The 12,322-nt window shown below is 41.8% G+C and overlaps 1 protein-coding gene across 4 annotated transcripts in view; it reads left to right on the top strand.

Annotated features, from left to right (window-relative positions):
• The window catches only part of Fam107b (family with sequence similarity 107 member B), a 207,128-nt gene that overhangs the window by 165,001 nt on the left and 29,805 nt on the right, over positions 1–12,322 (top strand). The window contains exon 1 of one of the 4 annotated variants that reach the window (XM_074056620.1): positions 8,897–9,050. The exons of the other annotated variants lie outside the window; for them this stretch is intronic. The gene's annotated coding sequence lies outside the window, so the exon portion shown is untranslated. Of the gene's footprint in view, positions 1–8,896; positions 9,051–12,322 lie in introns of those variants that run through there. 4 annotated transcript variants of the gene reach the window in all.

Below are 12,322 nucleotides of genomic sequence, written 5' to 3' on the forward strand. Positions count from 1 at the left end.
GAGCTGAGTGTTTTTGCACAGGTGAATTTTACCTGTGCTGCTGGAGACAGCATGTGCCAAGAGGTTGGCACCTGGCACTGGACCTGGTACAGTTTGTTTTGCTTACTTGTTTTAGGTTCTGGTGTCATATGATGTCATTTAGTAGCATATAGTTTCTGCTTTCTGAAGTTGCCAGAGCTTTTCTCTTTGAATTTGAACTGTGACTTCTGATTTCCAGAAAGAGAGCTTCCTGAAGGGTGGGCAGCTCTTGTTCTGGATGCCTCTATACTGCTCTAAGGAGCTATTCCTTTGGGAGGTGTGCTCTCATTGTGATCGTTTTATTTGTTGCCTTGAAGGAGGCAAATGTTTAAAGTGTTCAGTCTCTGTAATCTTTTGTCACTTATACCTTGGTAGGTAACAGGTGTGGGGAGTCTTCTTGGGCAAACTTCTCTCTTAAAAAAAAGATGACTTTTCTAAACCTTGAAGTTTTGTGATTAAAGCAGAAGCAAGAAACTATGTATTTGCGGTAAGAATAAATACTGGGCTCTTCCTATGGGCTGTCCTTCACAAGAAAATGTATGAACTTAAACTTGTGGTCTTCACAGTGAGACTACATATAAGTTATGTCTTGTGAATGGCAGGAAGAGAACTTAATAATGAGCAGTCGTCTTTTGCAGTCATGTATATTTTTATTCCTTAAGATTTCTTCAAATGTTTCTAGGTATGGTGGTGCATGCCTGGGATCCCAGTTACTCTGGAGGTGGATCATTGTTCAAGGCAGCACGGCAAAAGTTAACCAGAACCTGTCTCAAAAACAAGCTAGTGTGGTGACACATACCTGTAATTCCAGCTACATGACGAGGTATAGGTAGTAGGATCAGTTCCAAGGCTGGCTCCAGGCAAAAACTCAAGACCCTATCTGAAAAACAACAGCAACAACAACATAACAAAAAAAATCCTAAAAGCAAAAGGACTTAGGACATGGCTGAAAAGGTAGTACTCTTGAGAATGAGAGACCCCAAGTTCAATCCCCAGTTTTGTTTTGTTTTTTTAAAAATTCCGTCAATTGCCCAGCCATGTCTGTCAAACCCTGGATGAGTTGTTCTTAGTGTAACTTAATTTTCTGTATGTTGAGTAACTTTTGTCTCCATTATTTTATCCTGATGATTAAATTGTACATTTTCTTTGAAGATACTCACCTCTAATAAAATGAGCCTGTCCAGTGAAGAAACATATTTTGAAGTACTTTTCTAAGTTTGAATGTTTGTGTCTACTTCCTGCACCTTCTCCCCCCCACCCCTTCAGCCACTCTAATGTAAGGGATTAATAGAAGGTGACTGTGGGAAGGGGTTAGGTCATGGGGAGGGGGGAACAGTGCCCTGTAGAGGCCAGAGAACTTGCTGTCTCTGTTCTCCACTTGTGAGGGTGACTGACCTGCAAACCAGGAAGCGGCAGATCTGCTTGCACCTTCTTGACCTTATACTTCCCAGCATTCCAGACTGTGAGAAACAAGTGTTGTTTAAACTGTCTAGGGTGTGGTCATTTGTGACAGTGTCCTGAGCTGACTAAGACATCCTTAGCATGTTTCAGCAAATAGTACTTGATTTGAAATTGTTTTGCCCATTCTCTTCCCCTTCACCCTAGTAGTTGGGCTAAAAAAAGAAAAACAAAATGCAGTTTAAAAACGTTCAGAAAAGCAAGTGACTACAACACAGCACTCTGATCTGCCTAGCTTTATCTGTGTCTTCCTGCTTGGTTGAAATTAGGAGAGAGAGTATCTTGAGTGTCTACCAGGCAATGGTATTTAGTTTCACTAACATCTGTCTGGTGAGAAAAAGAAGTTAAATGCTTTCTTTCTTCTTCGTTTTGGTGAAAAAGAATTTTGACTTAGGTTTCACACATACACACTTCTTTTTTTTTTTTTTTTTTGATAGGTGTATTTGTAAAGTCTTTTAATTTGAGGAATAATACATGGGCTACTCTTACCCTTATATTAACATAGGATAATCATCCACCTTGTACACTTTCATATTTATTTATTTAAAACAAAATTGTCAATAGCAGTGATAAATGCAGTCTTAAGTGATATTGGCTTCACAGGAAAGCTTTTACTGATGAAAAGCATGTTCTTTCTGTAGCTTCTGAAAATGATTTATAAATATGTCTTCCTTAGTAACTGCTTACAGAGAGTAGATTTATTTTGTTCAGGGGAGGGGAGCTTCTGCTCTGCTGTCGCGCTCTGGGTTTTGATGAACCTCTGGGCTTGGTTGCTTCCCCAGGTCCCAGGGAGACCACAAGTACACCTTCAAGGTGCTCTGACTACTTCAGATTAGGTTAGTGGTCACACAGATCACTGGGGTGTAGCTCCCTCCCTCCACTTTTCCTGTGCCCATTCCTCTAGGCACCTGGGCAGCTTTGTGCTCTCTCCCATAGTGTGCCCCCACTCCTTTCTCTTACTGGCTCTCCCACTGTGCTCTGCATTGCTCTGTGGTTAGCCTGCTCTTGTGCCTCCTCCCCAGCTTCTTCCTTTCTTGTGTACATGAAAGCTGCTCTGCCTGTGCAGACGATTACTGGTCAGAGCTCCTCATTCATTGAACATCTGGGCACTGGATTGCAGTCTTCTGCTCTTGGCATCCCTGAGTGTTTAATTGCAGTGGGGGACTCCAATTGCAGTTGGGCACTCAGTCTCAGTTTGCCTGGGATTTGGGCAGGTTTGAGATTGAAAAGTTGTCCAGGACATAAGGCTTGTAGTGCTCAAACTGGGATGAGTGGGTCACCCTGAAGAGTCTCTGTTCTAGATCTTGTTAATCAATACCAGGAGCTGCTTCTGATCTGAGATTCAGAGATTCCCACCCACTGGCCAGTCTTCTGTTCTCAATTTTCCTGACAGGTGAACCCAAGGGGTGCCAGATTCTTCTTCCACAGGTCTCAGACTTTCCAGCCCCTTCCTACTGTTCTCCCTGTGTGCTGTCCCTGCCCTGCTCCGCCCTGCCCCACTTTTCCATTTCCATGGCTGGCACTTAAGCTACACTCTTATCAGTATCCTGATCTCCCTGGAAGACTGGGCTGCCCACTCTGCCTGTGCCCAGACAGCTGAGTCCTTTTTCTGTTAAGATGGAATCTGGTGAACTTTTTTGCCCAGACTGGTCTTGAACTGTCACCCTCCCAATCTCAGCCTCCTAAGTAGCTAGAACAACTGGTATCAGGCTACTTTCGTTATTTTTTTTTTTAAAGAGAAATAAGTATGGATATTAAATGGATTCCCTTATCCATAGGTTGCCTAACACAGGAAAACCCCCAGTATTTCTAATTGGAGTGTTTTCCCTCAAGTTTTTATTTATTTAACAGATTAATGTAACCTTTCTATGGCTGTCTTGAGTTTCCAATTTTTTTCTATTTATTTTCATAGCAAGTCATTGATTTAGTAGAGAAACTATCAAAGACTTATTTAAGAAAAGTATAAATTGAGCTTTTGTGTACAGCACAGTTGTAGCTCAGGCAAGCACTGTTTTTTTGTCCATGAAAAATGGCAAAGGAGGTCTGTCCCACAGTAGTGATGATGAAGCTGCCTTCATAGTTGGGATGTAACCAGGCCACAAGAGTGAGTGTGCTGAGGCCTATGGCCAAGTGCTGTGAGTGCTGCCTGTTCTCTTCAGTTCATGGCTGGAAGTTGGGGGGCTTCAGAAATGCAAAGGACAGCTCTCATGTCAGAATTGGCTTGTTGCTTACTTTTGGATTTAGGAAGGACATTTGCCAACTCTTACGTGGCTGATGTAGTATTGAATGAAGCATTGCTGCCTCCAGGCTCTTGTCCTCTGTGGACAAGAGTCTAAATCTGATGATGGTCTGTTTTCCTTAAAATATAGTGTCTCACCATTTTTGTCTTTCTTTATTTTACATTTCTTATAATGTCATTGATTATTGAGCTGTCTACAGATGGTGCAAAGAAGCATCCACAAAGCGTGAAATGGGCACCTGTCATAGTAAAGCTGAGAGCATCTACCTTGATAGTTCCAGTGACTGTAGAGGGCTGTGGCTTTGTTAACTTGAGGGGCTCCCAAGGCTCGTGTTCTCTCTAAAGACTGTTTCTGAAGGCACAGGTCACTTCGAAGTGTCAGCTGTGACAGAAGACTACTGAACTGCATAATCTACTGTTGTTTTACATTAAAAGATCATTCTGTACTCTTAAAACAATTGTTAATATTATTCTGAGTGATGCCCCTCATGGTTACAATTGTCATTACATTTGGAGATACACTAATTTCTTCTCATCCCATTTTATGAGTTGAACATTTTGAAGGGTAGAAAATGCACTCCAAATAAACCTAGAGTTTTCTTCTTTTGTTCAAACTACTGTTTACATTTAGTGATTTCTTGGGTCTGTCAGTGTCTTTTATGTATTAGGGTTTGGAAGGATTTGCAGATTCTAAATAAGGAGTGAGGAATGTTGTTATTATTGTATTACCATAACCACAAAGTGCACAGGCCTTTTACCCTTGCCTGCCGTCTTTGCTGAAGAGGACAGAATCCGAAATCCTTCCCTTCCACTTTCCCCATCTTATCATAGGTTGAAGTTGAGAAGTTGATAGTGGCTATTTTATCCATCTGCCTAAAACAGTTTCCTTCCTGCCTTGCTCTTCCTCAGGGACCTACCACAGGTGTCCTTTACTGACCATGCCACAGGTGAACTGGGTATGATGTTGGAGCCTTGTCTACCTATTCAGCCTTATTTTCTGCACCCTCCTTGAATCAGTCTGGCTGGTTTCATCCACTGAGCAAATGGCATTGGTTTTAAATTGTCTTCCGGCTGGGTCAGTGCCTAGCCACACCTAATTCAAGGCTTGCTTCAAATGCAGCTATCTCTCTGACTGATTTGCTTTCCTTATGCTTTGTACTGTTTGCTTCTAATCAGCATGTGATATTCATATAATACATATGATAATATATATTCATATAATATATGCATACTTTAGTTTTTACAAAAAGGTCAATACTCTTAAACCAGATTCTTGTACATCTTTTATACCTCCTAAGCCTATGATGGGCATTTGTTCTGAATGAAGAAAGTAAGCAAGAGAGAGAAAAAATGAAAGACAATGAGACCCAGAAAGCTGACAGGATAAAGGATTGGATTTGGACCATCTGTTAGCCACACTTGAGGGTGTGGGGCACATGGGGCACTGAGCAAATGCTGTTGTTGAGTGGCCAAAGTAGAGCAGGGGGTTGTGTAGTGTCTTGCCTGCTGGTTGATGTGAACTTGAGCCGGCCCGGCTGTAGATGTGATAATCTGGAGATTATGTGAAACAATAAAAGAACTAGAAGGAGGACGTTGAAGTTTATTCTAGTATAATTCTCCTTACATTTAGAAAACTTCCTTTCCCCTACCACTGCACTAAGAAAAGAAAGAAGTCCTCCAATAATTGTAGGAGAAGCTGCTGTAGTTTGGATCTTGGGTATTCCCCTAGGGCACATGTGTTAAAGGCTTGGTCCTCGGATGGTGGGGTTGTAAGAGATGGGGCCCAGTGGAAGGTTTGAGGTCATTGGAGACACGCTTTTGAGGGGGTTATGAGACCTTGGTTTCTCCTTTCTCTGTTGCATCACAGCCATGCAGTGAGTGCCATTTTGTTCTTCTCGTGCTCCTACACAAGAAGATATGTGCCTCACCACAGGCCCAAGAACAATAGGGCCAACTGACCATGGACTAGAACCTCCAAAGTGTGAGCCCAATGAACCTGTTCTCTCTAGAAGTTGATTTACTGCAGGCATTTTTAGTTATGGAAAGCTGACTAACACAGAAGCAGTGGGCTGAAAGGACTTAAATTCATTCTGACTATAAGAAATTGCTCAGAAGACACTTCTTAGTTCCTTTTTATTTTTACAAAAAGTTTAATTTTATTTGAAATTTAAAAGAAAGTAAAACTAAATGAATCACTAAACTTTTAGTAATTGTTACTGCTCCATAAGGAATTTTCTTAAGTACCACTTAAAATAGGGGTGCTTGTGTCTTCCTGGTATGTTTTGTACTAGAATGGAAGCCCTTATGGTGACGGCACACTGCTGGCACAGGTATGCTCAATGAAGAATGGATGGGCGAGTGGACGGTGGGCTCCCCTGCATGGTCTTGGGTGTGGTGGAAGCAGATGGGACAGTGGACCAAATGGCTCTTGGAGTTCCCATCATCTGTCCTCTGTATACAGTTATATTGTGCCACTGACCCTGTAGTTAGTGTGTCATTGTTCCTGATTCTCCTTTAATATATTGGAGCCAGTTGATTCACGTGGAAATAAAAACCAGCATGGCCTTCTGGGTCGGTCTATAAATTTGTTACTTCTTAGTTGGACCCATACCACTCAGTTGTTGAGGGCTTTTTCTCCTACCTTTCAATCTACTAATTTAGGCTTCCCTTCTCACTCAGTTGTATAGAGAGGACAAACTCTTAAGACACATTTGTATTATACCCAGCAGAACATATTGTTAAGGTGTCCATGTATTTTTAAAAATTTAGCAACAAAATCTATATGGTGTCTGGTTCTTCACAGTCAGTCCAGCAAGCCCCTCCTAATCCAGTCCCCACCCACCCCCAGTTTTCCAGTCTTCCTTGCCTCTACCAGAAGCACAGCCATGATCAACTTGTACACTCAAGAGTTCAGAAACCAAGGAAGGAATATAGTTAGGAAAATTGGGATCAGGAGTGTATTGACCATTTGTTGTTGGTGTGTGTGTGTGTGTGTGTTTGGTGGGATTGGCTGGGGTGAACTCAGGGCTTCGTATTTCCAAACACAGGTGCTCTACTGCTTGAGCCACACCTCCAGCCCAATTTGCTGTGGTTAATTTGAAAGTGGGATCTCATGAACTATTTGCCCAGGCTGGCCTCTAACTTCCGTCCTCTTGATCTCTTTCTCCAACAAGGACCACAGGTGTGAGCCACTGGTGCCTGGCCTGGCCTGTGTGTTTAATTATCTCCTGGGACACTTCTGAAAATTTCCATTCAATTTTAGTCATTTTCTGGCTTTGTAATAGTTCAAATATACTTTGTAAACAAGTAATCTTTTAGAAGTTAGTCATTTTAGTCTCTTGAAAGATCAAGGAGTTGTTCTGTTTTATATCTCAAGGTGAAATTAATTTAATTAGGTTTATTTGCCTTCTTACCTCTAAAAGCTAGAGTGAGAACATATTGGGGTTTTGAAAGTGTGTTTGTGTATGTTCATATTTATGCATGCATGCACAGGTAGGGGAGGCAAATAATTATGGGCTGAGTCATGAGTTCCAAAGCACAGAAGTGCAAAATTGGGGGAGGTGGAAGGACAGTGGGGACCAGGAAAGAAAGCTGAAGTACTTAGGAAGGACTTAACCTATACTCATGGAGAGGGGATCAAAAGATGAATTTACGCTTGCTGAAAACCTTGTTCAAGTTGCTAATCTCCCTGAGCCTCAGTAATTCCTTGGTCAATAGAGACACTAATGCCTCCCTTGTAGAACTGTTGGGGAGGTGAAAGGAGGTGAAATATGAGAGTTTAGAACAATGCATGGAATGCAGTAAGCACTCAATGTGAACTAGTAGTGGAAGTAATATTTCTGTGGGTTACTTGGGGACCAAACTATCATGGCTAATGCAATTCTATTACAAGTTTCAAATAATTAAATAACAAACAAACCCATCCTATTTATTTATTTTACAATTTGGCAGTACTGGGGTTTGAACTCAGAGCCTTATGCTTGCCAGGCAGGTGCTGTACCGCTTGAGCCACTCTACCAATCCTGTTTTATGTTGGGTATTTTTGAAATAGGGTCTTGCGAACTATTTGCCTGGGCTGGCTTTGAACTGTGATTCTCCTGATCTCTGCCTTGTGAGTACTAGCATGGGCTATTGGCACCCGACTACTTATTATTATTATTATTTTTTAATTTTTTGTAGTACTAAGGTTTGAACTCAGGGCCTCACATTTTCTAGGCCCTTGAGCCACCCCACCAGCCAGACAAACCCATTTTAAACAAGAACTTTCAGGAGAGTATAGATCCAAGCAAGGTGGGCATTTAATAGGACGAATAAAAATGTTCATGGACTGCTTCTTTTGTCCATGAAAAGTCTATTGAGATAGTTCATCAGTATAACAAATGATAATTAAACATTTAGTATATTCCAGGCCTTGGGGATATAATAGTGTATAAAACAAAAAGACCCTGCTCTCGTGTAAATATTAACAGAGAAGATAATCAGATAACAAATGTCTGCCAGTAAGTTAAACAATTACAGATCAGGATAGTGGGAGACCAGCTTAGGACAGAGGTCAACAGTTGAGGGACCATGTTAGGTTGGGGAATGGGGAGGGTGCTGCTTAAGTAGAGATTAGAAGGGTGAAGATGAACCATGGTGAAAAGAGGCTTGGGATGGTTTCAGAGAGGCATGCTGCAGATCAGGGGCATTAGGTGTGCAGTTAAGAGTTCAGTGTGTTTTCCACTGTGGCTGAAGGTGGGAGCACTGACTGGCATGAGGTGTGAGAAGCAGGCCTGGCTCAGATTGGGTAGGGAATGGGGGGCTTTTGCCAGGGCTTTAGAGAACTCATTAAGTTCTGACAGTCCCATGGGAAAAAGTCAACTTTTAGTGTATGAAAGTATGGGTGCCATTCTTTTTGTGTTGTTTGTTTGCCACATATCTATTAGTATCTGGGTATCTTTGAGAAGTGGCAGTGCTAAGGTAGCTTCTGAATTCTTACCCTGCAGTCACATTGCAGGCTGAACTGTGAAGCCAGGCCTGACCCTGTGGCCCAGATAGTGTCACACAGATCCCATGTGAGGGGCAATAGCATGAAGCACATGCAGGTTTCAATCAAGCCTGTAGGCGCGCATGGCTTTGTTTTGCCCAGAGCAGGGCTGTCATTGGTTCAGGGCTGGTTTAGACGTGGATATTGTGACCTGGGCTGATATCTCACATGCTGAGTACTGATTGGTGTAGTTCTGTTTTCAACCACGGAGTCCTTGCCAAGCCAGGAACAATCCAGAAACTTGGCAGTCAGCATTTTTAGATCTTCTGTGCATTTGGGAAGAATCACCATGGGCGGACTTCATCGGCGGTAAGTTTCTGCTATCAAACCACAGACCTTAAAGTGGTGGGTTCTCCCAATAGGAAAGACTCTTTGGAAAGTCATTTGAAAATAATCATGGGACGTCAAACAGTGCTCTGTTTTTTATTGGGTACTGAGAAATGTAATGCTCTGTGACTGGTTTGCCTTCTTTCTCTACTCTGGCACTTCCACATCCTGAGTGCCCCAGGCATGGCAGTGTGAAGCCCCATCGTGGGCACAGGCTTTAGTATGGATTCTCCTGGTCATAGGCTTTTTTGTCCTGTTGCTTTGTGTTGTAGATAGGTAAAAGGCAGCTCACATTTCGTTTTTTTGGGAAGGGAAGTGTGTAACTTCGAAAGATTTGAACCAGGTAGCGTGATTGCGTTGCCCCAGTGTGGTGGGTATGGACGTGTGTGTGTGTGTGTGCATGTGCATGCGCACGCGTGTGCATGCATGCATGTGCATGTGTTCATTATGCATGTGTGTGTGGGCATTCAAGTCTGTAGGTTTAGAATCAGACTGTCCTACAAGTAAACACCTCTTGTCCCCTAGTCCAGTGCTCAGGAGGGCCTTTGACACTGAGGCGAATCACTTTCTGAAGGCATGGGGTGTGAGGGATGGGGTTGAGCTTGGCATTTCTGATGCTTGGACCTGTGCTCTTTGATGATGTGAAGAAAATGGTTCAGTAACAGATGTAATGAGGAAACGCATAATGCCCAATTATTCCAAGTTAGTGAATAGAATCTTTCTGTCTGTACAGAGAACATTTTAAGAGAAAACAAAATTCATTTTTGCTAGTGGGATGGAAACAGAACTTACTTTAAAAAATAAGAATGATGCTAAATAAAACTAGATTAAATACAGAAATGAAATATACTCTAGGATACTCTGTATTTTAAAATCCAGCATTAAGTTATATGTCGGTGGATTTTTCTAAATTCATAATGTCATCGGTACTTAATTAAAATAATGGGTATATCCTTACATCTGCTTTTGTTAGATAATATTAATCTGGTAGCTAGTTTCACAATTAGTTTTTTCTTAAGGTAAAAAAAAAAATCTCTCTTCATATTGTTAAATAGCTTTGTAATAAAAATGTACTGTTTTCTGAATATGTGAAATTCAATTTATATCATTTAGGCTTGCAGATGCATTCTCCAAGTGATGATTATGACTTTGGCACTAATCCCGTCTGGTTTGAGAAAGGAAGACAATTTTTATAATAATTAGCTCAACTGTTACTCCTGTTCTGAGCAGGCATTGTTGTCCACTGTTGCTATGACAACTGACAATTTAAGTCTTACACTTAGAGCTAACTTGTTCCAGCATTGTAGCACACACATAGAGTTATGCTATGCTTGCTTTAAAGAAATTCCTCAATCCTGTGATTAGATGAGGGTGTGCTATTGGCATGTCTTCCATCCAGTTCCGTTAAATTAACTTGGCTGATGGATGCACTTTGGCTGTGTATATTTAACAGCCTGTCAGTGCCTCTTTTTACCCACTCTTTGGTGAAGTATTGGAGAGGATGGCATTTGCCATCTGGCATAGATAGGAAAGAGAGGGAGAGTGTAATCCTGTTTTGAAAAGTCCTGTGCAAATTTATAAGCTACTTGTATTGGTACTTCCTCTTTCCAAAACTGAAGTTCTTGCAGTTCTACACTGTATTTTGATTGTTTATTGCCCTAAGCAGAATTCCTGGCATATTTGACGCCCTGCCCTTTAATTTCTGCTAGATTCCCCAAGCCACAACTGGCCCAGTCCGTCTCACCAGCAGCACTCGCTCTTCCCTCATCCCCTTCCTGCCTTCGTTCTATCCTGGTAAAGACCTTGTTGGGTAAATAGTTTAGCCCTAATGTTTATTCCCGCCCAATCCTGCTGCCCAGTCTGGTCGGCATCCCAGCCTTTATGGCAGAATGGCTCTCTGCCCTCATTATCTTGGCTTTGAATTAAGCCTGACGACTTTGCCCTGTCTGATAAATGTTAGACACCCACCTCCCCTCCTTTAGTAAACACACTCATACAGGTGTTATATAACTTATACCTATGGTAGTGATGAAATAGGTCCTGTTTCCTAAGGTCAATGGAAAGAATTCTTGGAAAGGAGGTGTGTTTGAGGGGTGGGGCAGTGGGAGGGTAGAAGGAAAAAAGATTGGGAAGAAACCACCTTCTGACTCTGAACAGGTAAAGCCAGCTGACCTGGTATACTTTGTGTGACAAATGTGTGTGTGTTGAGGCCTTTAGGACAGGCCAGAGATGTTAATATGAACAGCAAACCTAAGAGGTGGAGATGAGGAACCCTGACTCAGAAGGCAGTGTGAACCTTTCCACAAGATTTGGAAGTGAGTCAGCCTGTGTTGGAGTTCTAGCTCTCCCACTATCCATTGCATGAATCTGGGCAGGCTTCTCTGCGTCTGTGGCCTTTAAAACCTGCTTCAGTACTATGAAAATGCAGTGTGTGTGCCTGGCCCACAACCACAATTTACCAATTATTTTAATTGTCTTTACTATCGGATTAGTTAATCCTCAGCAGAGGTGGGCTGACTTTCTCAGCCCCTAAAGCTTAAGTTTTTTCTACTGTTCCCTACTGTTACTGTTGGTCAGTTTATTTTTGTCAGCAAGAGAAACAGATTACTTTTTAGTTTCTCCCTTCCCGTTTTTTTCTCCAGTTGCCCATGTGGCAGGGACTGATGGCCTTTGACTGTTTGTTTTGGGACTGGAGAACTTTATCCCTTGTCAACTATAGCTAAGTGGAATTTTGTTCAGCTCTTTAAAAGTTATACAAATAGAATTATTGTTTTGATATTAAACTTATATTATTAACTGAGTCACTTGTCTTTTTTTAAAAAGGCAAATGTTTAATTTACTATGTATTTTATTTGTAAAGAAACTACTGAAACTGCTTTTTAATAAGTGGAATAAAAATACTTTTTTAGTTATTTGTATACCTGTTTCCATCATAGCAGGGGAAACCTTATCTAACTATGAGCAGATGCAATTCTTGAATTAATCTTTAATTTGTATTTTCTCCCTTACCACACAGGTAAGCGGATTCGAGGTTATTCTTTAACAGTTAGAGTAAGGAAAGCTTAAAGACTAGAGGAGAAGAAGCAGGGGACTGCAGTGTCAGTAACCCCACTGTGCAGACAGACGATGGCACTTGGCATGCAGCAGCCTGTCCAGCTTCAGGTTCTTTCAGAAGTTTCCTCTGTCTCCTCCAGGCCTAGGAGAGCCACTAAACAATCACAGAAAGTTCAAGTAAATGAGCTAGGGCAGGAGTT

Source organism: Castor canadensis, chromosome 15 (genome assembly GCF_047511655.1).
Source record: "Castor canadensis chromosome 15, mCasCan1.hap1v2, whole genome shotgun sequence".
Lineage (NCBI taxonomy): Eukaryota > Metazoa > Chordata > Mammalia > Rodentia > Castoridae > Castor > Castor canadensis.